Here is an 8,676-nt window from a genome sequence, read left to right on the forward strand (position 1 = left end):
CGTGGAATTCTCTCAGATTCTCCGTTCGAGCCGGCACTTAGCCGCAGAAACTGAGAATCTCGCCCATGGTCTGCCAAATGCTGTGGTGTGGGGCTTGCTTTACTGTCGAGTTGTAGGTTGTGTGAAGGAAATCTGCCATGGAGCTCCTCAAATTCATTTATTTTCTTCCATGGAAGGGGAAAGGGAAGAGAAAATAGCAACTTAATTGCCATGTTAAAAAAAGTGTTCCTGTTTATAAAGCTTTCTAGGATCAAAGCAAAGCACTTGGAGAAGAAACTTTAGAAGCGCTCTTTGGTTTGCTTGTAAGCTTCTTTTAATGATCAAGAATTTGGTAATTTCATGGTATTGTGCAAGAAAAAGGAGGTCTTATATAATCCAGAAGAATAAAGCTAAAAATGAGCTGGAGTAGAAAGGACAGGAATTGCGAATAAATACAACTGAAATGCAAGGCAAACTGAGAACAGCAGATATCCCATGGGGAATTTCAGGACAAAGCGTACCTATGTTCTTCTAAGATCAAAAAGAGTCATTGCACCATCCTGGGGGGATCAAAGTACTGTAGAATTTAGCGTTTGTGTGCTCCCCATAATCAGCATACTTTAAAAACCATGCTGGGGGGGGGCAGCATGGCAGCACAGTGGTAAGCATTGCTGCCTCATGGCGCCGAGGTCCCAGATTCGATCCTGGCTCTGGGTCACTGTCCGTGTGGAGTTTGCGCATCCTCCCAGTGTTTGCGTGCGTTTCACCCCCACAACCCAAAGACGTGCAGGTTAGGTGGATTGGCCACACTAAATTGCCCCTTAATTGGAAAAAAATGAATTGGGTACTCTTAAATATATTTTAAAAAAACATGGTCGCACTTTGATTTCCTATTTTCTCCAAAAGCAAAAACTGCAAATGCTAGAATAAAAACAGAAAATGCTGGAAAACGCAGCAGGTCTGGCAGCATCTGTGAAAGAGAAACAATTATTGTGATGAGTCCATATGAATTCTTCAGAGCTAAAGAGAAATATGATGGATTATATACCGTATAAGAGGGTGTGGAGCAAAAGGTCAGTGATAGGTGGCAGCTAGGAGAGATTGCAACAAAGATGTGCAATGCACAAGATAGAGCAGGTATTAATGGCAGTGTTTTAGACTATGGAAAGTGCTGATAGTGGCATAAAGATATGGTAGCAGAACATTAATAGGAGACGATCTAGTTCTCAGTAAATGCAAAATTTTACAACAAATGACAGATAGCTGGGGGACTTTTGGATTTAAAAAAAGCTCGAGATGGAGAACGGTCACAGCCTAAAGTTTTTGAACTCATGTCGAGTCCAGAGGGCTCGAAAGAGCCGGATCGGAAGCTAAGGTGCTGCTGCTCCAATTTGCGTTGGCTTCACTGGAACATTGCAGCAGGCCAAAGACGGGTATGGGGGTATGAGAGCACGATACGGATTTCATGGCAAGCAACAGGAAGGTTGGGGTCATGCTTGCAGACTGAGTAAAGGTGTTCCGCAAGCACTCACCCGGTCTGCCTTTAGTCTCCTCAACGTAGATTAAACCCATTGGGAGCAGAAAATACAGAAGACCAAATCCTTTTCAACCGCGATAGTGTCCAAATCAGCCGTGGTCCTTCACCAAGGCTTTTTCATTAAAAAAGGGACAATGGTGGTAGACACGTGTTGCAATACAATTCACATGCCATGAAAAACTGATTTCCACAGTTGAAGATGGCATAATTTGCAAATTCCCTCTTATGAAAGTAATAAAAATTAAATCAATAGACACGATATTTTAAAATAATGTTCCAGGTATTAAAACATAAAATGAAAAAAAACAGGATAGAAAGAGGATCTCAATTCTTTCCCTTTCACAAATCTGCAGTCCACATCTGCCAACTGGCACTAATTGAGAGTTTAAATACAGCAACTGTAAAATATTCTGATTCACATTTGAAAAAACTGTTTTACATCAGTGCTATATGAGCAGTACTCCAAATTATTAATAACATACTAAAAATTCCATCTGCATGTCACTGACAAAAAAAAGAAACTTGAAAGAGAAAATAACATTTTACTCAATGTAATCCTTTTCTTAAATTTAAAGTACCCAATTCTTTTTTTTCCTCAATTAAAGGGACAATTTAGCATGGCCAATTCACCTACCCTGCACATCTTTTTTGGGTTGGGGGGGGGGGGGGGGGGGGGGTGAGACATACGCAAACACAGGGAGAATGTGCAAACTCCACACGGACAGAGACCCAGTGCCGTGATTGAACTTGGGTCCTCGGTGCTGTGATGCAGCAGCGCTAACCACTGCGCCACCCCACTCAATGTAATCCTAATGCAGGGCATAAAATGCAACTGTTCTTGGGCAGCCCTCAGAGTGGCTATTTGAATGTTTGGTAGGAAACGCATTGGTTAAAACAAAAATATCTGCTGCTCCAGCTTGAAGTTGCTGATCAATAGGAACAGATAGCTGCATTCATGGGTGGCAACAGCAGGGAAAGAAATGTGAAAACACCAATCTAGATTACAATGTCTTAACCAACATCTTCGCCAGAAATTTGGATTGAAGGATAACCTTCCTAATGCCCTAAAGTCAACCACGGAAACATAGAAAATGGAGTAGGCCATTCTGCCCTTCGAGCTGCTCCGCCATTCACTATGACACAGTAAGAAGTCTTACAACACCAGGTTAAAGTCCAAAAGTTTGTTTGGAATCAAGAGCTTTCGGAGCACAGCTCCTTCATCGGGCGACTCACCCGATGAAGTTTAAGCCTTCTTACTGTGCCCACCCCAGTCCAACATCATGCATTATGACCATCATCCAACTCAATAGCCTTATCCCGCCTTCGCCCCAGGTGGCAGATCCAACTGTCCCTTGAAATCAGCCCAATGACAACTCAAAGTTCTCTACACGTGAACAAGGAATATTTGGGCGTGTGTTTAAAAGAGCTGCCCGACCCACAGAATCAAATCTAGCAGCACGTAACGTCTGTAATAACACGGAGAGAAGCGCGCCAGCCCAGTTTGTTTATATCCTCCACCTGAAGTCATCCCAATCTGCCTTGTTGCCGCAGACCTCTCCCTTCAATCACCGATCTGACCCATCATTGCAAGCCAGCACAGGTACTGCATTCCCCAGGGTCCGCCAACAAAACTTCGAAAGGCACAAGGTTAACAGTCTGCCATGGCTCCACATATTTACACGGTTAAACATTTACTCGCAACAGCGATGATGCAGCGGCCATACAGTTACAAAGGCAGGTAGTTGCATTCGTCGGTGCAGAGTATTCACTTCGGGAAACGGGGTGCATACGGTGGGCCGCAGCGAACTGCTCTTGTCCAGCTTCGCCGAGCTCCCGTTTTTGGAAAGTTAAACCCGCCCGGTGTCCGAACGGGAGGGGGAAAACAAAGCAGGAAAAAAAAAAAGAAAGAAAGAAAAAGGGTTCCCTTTCCCGACGGCTGAAGGTGGTGTCCACCGGGACAAGAAAGGTTGCAGCCCTGTTGGCTTCACACTCTGGTCAGTCAGTCAAGTCTCCATGAAGTGGCCCGATGGCAAGGATATCAGAACTGGGTGGGTCGCGCCCAACCCTCGGGCAGGACCTCCCGCTCAGGGCGCGTGCGAGCGGGTAGCTGCTCGGGCTCGGGCTCGGGCTCGGGCTCGCCCCCCCCCCCCCGCCCCGTGCGGCGGCCCGCGGGGGGGACGAACGGCCGTTAACGGTCGCCGCTCGCGCCCGGCAGCAGAACGTTCCCGAGCCCGGCCGAATTCCAACGGGTGACACCCGCCCGCCCCGAGACCGCGACCAACGGACAAAAGCAGACGCGGCTGTGGTAAAACGTCGCTTGGCAGAACTACGATAAAAGAGCAGCAGCCGCCGGAACAGACCACGTCGGACGGCTACATGAAGCAACGGTGAACGCCCCGACATCCATGACAATAGCAACGGCGTATGTTAAAGCAGGGGAAATCCCTAGCGTGACTTCCCCCGTCCGTTCTGAACGCCTCCTACCTCCGGCTCTGCGGTTTAATTTTTCACCCCCTCCTGTTCTTTTTCTGTGCGGCTTCTGTTGTTCCCTTTACGTTTACTCATTGTGTGGAATCGCTTGGCAGAGGGAGGGGGATGGGCGGGGGGAGAGCCACACACCGGCCAATCGCCGCTTCCAACGTCATTAATGGCGTCATTCCAACCCGGAGCCAATCAACTGCTTCCCCGGGATCACAACCTCGCCAGCGGCATCATTCAAAAAAAAAGATTTGCAGCAGGGAGAGTGAGGCTGCATAGAAAGAAATAGCAGACTTTTACTCACTGCAACAAGTAAAGCTCAACTAAAAGGCACTCTCCTTTAATCTCCCTTTAGCACATCCTGATATTTTACGCTTATCAACTACCAGCATCTTCTCATGTCACTTGCGCCTCCCATGTCTGGTGACCGGCACATCCTTTCGTCCCTCTGAGGTGCTATTCGTGGGCATGGATTTATAGGTGCTAGCAACCTTGCAGAACCTCAAGCAATTGTGCATTGATCACTTGAACCCAGACATTGTGCAAAATATGGATGTGTACCAAAATTGTGTTCGCTGCATGTGCACACATTTTTGGTGTGAGTTGCACTAGACACCATATTGGCGAGGGCAGTAAATGTCTACCCGGAGTAAGAGTAGATCACAAAAATAAAAGTAAAATACTGCAGATGGAGATCTGAAATAAAAACAGATGTACTGGAAAAATTCAGCCTGTCGTGCAGCATCTGTGGAGAGCGGAACAAATTTAACATTTCAAGTCCAATGTGACCCTTTTTCAGAAATGAAGAGAGGTAAGGATTTGATGGTTTTTATGATGTTAAATCCAGGTGGGAGATTAAATGACAAAGGTGTCATGGAACACAATGCAAATTGAGTGATAAAGATAGGATTAAAGATACAAAGCATTGGGCGAGAATAGGTGTTAATAGCAGAATGAGCACTTTTTTATTCATTTATGGGACCTGGGCATGGCTGGCTAGGCCAGCATTTATTGCCCATCCCTAATTGCCTTTGAGAAGGTAGTGCTAAACTGCCTTCTTAAACAGCTGTAGTCCATGTGGTGTAGCACAGCAAGAAGTCTTACAACACCAAGTTAAAGTCCAACAGGTTTGTTTCGAATCACTAGCTTTCGGAGCATTGCTCCTTCCTCAGGTGAATGACGAGGTGGGTTCCAGAAACATATACATAGACTGATATATAGATCTATATATATGTTTCTGGAACCCACCTCTTCATTCACCTGAGGAAGGAGCAGTGCTCCAATAGCTAGTGATTCGAAACAAACCTGTTGGACTTTAACCTGATGTTGTAGGACTTCTTACTGTGCTCACCCCAGTCCAATGCCGGCATCTCCACATCATGTGGTGTAGGTACACTCACAGTGCTTTTGTATGAAGTCAAAATATGTTAATAGCAGAATAAAGGTAGCGCTGGCTGAAACCAAAAACATGAGAGCTGGATACAGAGTGGTACTTTGGGTGGTGGGGGGAGAAATTCAAATGGAGGACAGAGTTCAGGGTGTAAAGTTGTCTTCCACAACTGGATGTGATGGGACTGCTGAACTTAGATCTGATCCGCTAGTTGTGGGATGGCTAAGCTCTGTTCTTGCTGCTTCTGCTGTTTGGCATGCGTTTAGTCCCGTCTTGTAGCTTCACCAGGCTGACACCTCATTTATAGGTATGCGTAGTGCTGCTCCTGGCAAGTCCATCTGCATAGATAGAATTTTACAGTGCAGAAGGAGGCCATTCGGCCCATCGAGTCTGCACCGGCTCTTGGAAAGAGCACCCTACCCAAGGACCACACCTCCACCCTATCCCCATAACCCAGTAACCCCACCCAACACTAAGGGCATCCTTCATTGAACCAGATTGTGATAGCCACAGCAACAACTGCAGGCCATCCTGTGGAGTCATACCCCTCCACGTGATTGTATGATAGCTGTACAACAATCAATAATGGTTCCCTCAGCAGTATTACTGAGACTAGCTTTTTTTAAAAAAAAAAATTTAGAGTACCCAATTCATTTTTTCCAATTAAAGGGCAATTTAGCATGGCCAATCCACCTAGCCTGAACATAGAACATACAGTGCATTATCGAAGGAGGCCATTCGGTCCATCGAGTCTGCACCGACCCACTTAAGCCCTCACTTCCACCCTATCCCCGTAACCCAATAACCCCTCCTAACCTTTTTGGTCACTAAGGAAAATGTATCCTAATTGCAGCCAGGTTCTCTGCTGAGGCCGGAGCTGAGAAATGAACTGGAGGCCAATCCAACTAACCTGCATGTCTTTGGACATGTTTGGGTTGTGAGGGCGAAACCCACGTAAACACGGGGAGAATGTGCAAACAGACAGTGACCCAGAACTGGGATCGAACCTGGGACCTCGGTGCCGTGAGGCAGAAATGCTAACCACTGCGCCCCTTGCTGCCCCTGAGACTAGCTTTTAATTCTGAATGTATTATTTGAATTTAAATTCTGCCAGCTGCTGGGGCCGGATCTCAACCTGTATCCTGAGAGCGTGAGCCTGGGCCCCTGGATTGCTACTCTGGTGATTATTACCACATGCCACTGCCTCCCCCCAAAGATGTCAGATGTTAGTATGAACACCACATATGGGGCGGGATTCTCCACTCCCACGCCGAAGTGGCCGCTCCGTCATGATCGCCGTCGAGGTTCACGACGGCGCGGAACGGCCCGGTTCCGACCGATTCAGGCCCTGACAATGGGCCAGTACCGGCGCCAACCCGCGCGTGCGTGGTTGCCGTCCCCTCTAAGTCCGCCCCGCAAGAAGATGGGGGACGGATCTTGCGGGGCCGCGGAAGGAAGGTGGTCCTCTTTCAGAGAGGCTGGCCCGACAATCGGTGGGCACCGATCTCAGGCCACCCCACATTCCAGGTGAAGCCCGGTGCAGGATCCCCCCTCGCCCCCCCCCCCCCCACAGGCCGCCCCCCCCCCCAGCGTTCACGCACCACCCACGACTGCAGCGACCAGGTGTGGACGATGCCGGGGGGAACCCGCCGTTTTGGCCTGGCCGCTCAGCCCATCCGGGCCTGAGAATAGCGGGGGTGCCGGAGAATCGACATTTTGGGTGTCTCCAGCGATTCTCCGGCCCGCGAAACTCGACCGGGCCGTTCCCGCCGCTTGGGAGAATCGCGGGAGGGCGTCGGACCGGCGTCCCCGGAAATTTTGGCGGCCCAGGCGAATCTCCCAACCGGCGTGGGAGTGGAGAATCGCGCCCATGATGTTCTGTGTATTTTGAGGTATATAAATCTCTTGGTCAATTGCCTCTACAACTTTCCTATATAGCGCTGTTGCCTACGGTGCCGAGGACCCGGGTTCGATCCCAGTCCCGGGTCACTGTCTGTGTGGAGTTTGCACATTCTCCCTGTGCCTGCGTGAGTTTAATCTCCACAACCCAAAGATGTGCAGGGTAGGTGGATTGGCCACATTAAATTGCCCCTTAATTGGAAAAAAATAATTGGGTACTCTAAATTTAAAAAATAACAAAAAAAAATCTTTCATGTTGTCCTCTATGTGTTGAATCTAAAATGATTAGCTTCAGGTTAACATGACTGGAGTTAGTTGCACAACTCGATATTAAGGAATCCAGCAATCTAAGAATCCAGTCCTTGTTTTAAACATGTTTTGTTAAATAGAAATCAGTATTATGAGACTGAGACTCAATAACCAGCTGCCTTGAATTAGAACTCTGACACCTTCTTTATAGTGATAGACATTTAGATTATTTGCTAACCTTAAGAAATCAAGTCTTAAATTCCAGTTATTGATAGCCTCAGCATTGTGGTTGTCTTTTAGGTTACATTGTGAACTGGCTACGATAAACTAATCAATTTAAGCTCCAATTTTGATTCCTCCTTCAAAGAAGGGATAGTTCTGGAACAGCCCAGGTATATTCCCACAAAAGGGAAAGGTACTGCAAACAAATCCAGAGGTCCCTGGATGACTAAAAAGACAGAGGCTGGATTCTTCCACCCCGCCCGCCACAAGATCGCAACAGGTGAGACGCGGACAATGTAAAAGTCCATTGACCCCGGGTGGGATTCTCCGGTCGATCCCACCCAGAGATTAAAGAAGAAAAAATATGTTTTTTAAAAATAAATTTAGAGTACCCAATTATTTTTTTTCTTCCAATTTTCGGGGCATTTTAGCGTGGCCAATCCACCTAACCTGCTCATCTTTGGGTTGTGGGGGTGAAACCCACGCAGACATCTAATTCAGAATAGCGATAAAGGAGCAACAGCATTTCAGTCTAATTCTCATTGCGCTGAATTTTCCTGATTGGGTCACAACTCCAATGTTTATTCTGGCTTTGGAATCTGGAAAGTGCCCATGGTGGCACATCCCTCCCAGTCGTTTTGGAGATGGCCAATTAAGAAGCCACCTCAGGGAGCATTGTCCAATTAAGGACAGTGGGCAAACCAGTGATACCTGGCTGGCAGTTCCACCATGAGAGATGGGCGCTGCTGAGACAGACAGGAGAATTTGATCTCTGCAGCATTGTAAAATGTTAAATGATCCCTCATGGCCCGGTACAGCGATCAGACAATCAATGTGGAGGGGTACCACTCTACAGGATGGCCTGCAGTTGCTGCTGTGGGTGTCAAAAACCACAAAGTCGATGCTAGAGTGATGTAGGATG

General features: G+C 47.5%; 1 protein-coding gene across 2 annotated transcripts in view; it reads right to left on the bottom strand.

Annotated features, from left to right (window-relative positions):
* The window catches only part of cdc42ep4b (CDC42 effector protein (Rho GTPase binding) 4b), a 37,111-nt gene extending 32,965 nt beyond the window's left edge, over positions 1–4,146 (bottom strand). The window contains exon 1 of one of the 2 annotated variants that reach the window (XM_072483436.1): positions 4,001–4,146. The gene's annotated coding sequence lies outside the window, so the exon portion shown is untranslated. Of the gene's footprint in view, positions 1–3,034; positions 3,573–4,000 lie in introns of those variants that run through there. The other variant, XM_072483437.1, reaches the window with a different exon arrangement.
* Between the last annotated feature and the right edge of the window lie 4,530 nt (positions 4,147–8,676).

This window comes from Scyliorhinus torazame, chromosome 18 (genome assembly GCF_047496885.1).
Source record: "Scyliorhinus torazame isolate Kashiwa2021f chromosome 18, sScyTor2.1, whole genome shotgun sequence".
Classification (NCBI taxonomy): Eukaryota; Metazoa; Chordata; class Chondrichthyes; order Carcharhiniformes; family Scyliorhinidae; genus Scyliorhinus; species Scyliorhinus torazame.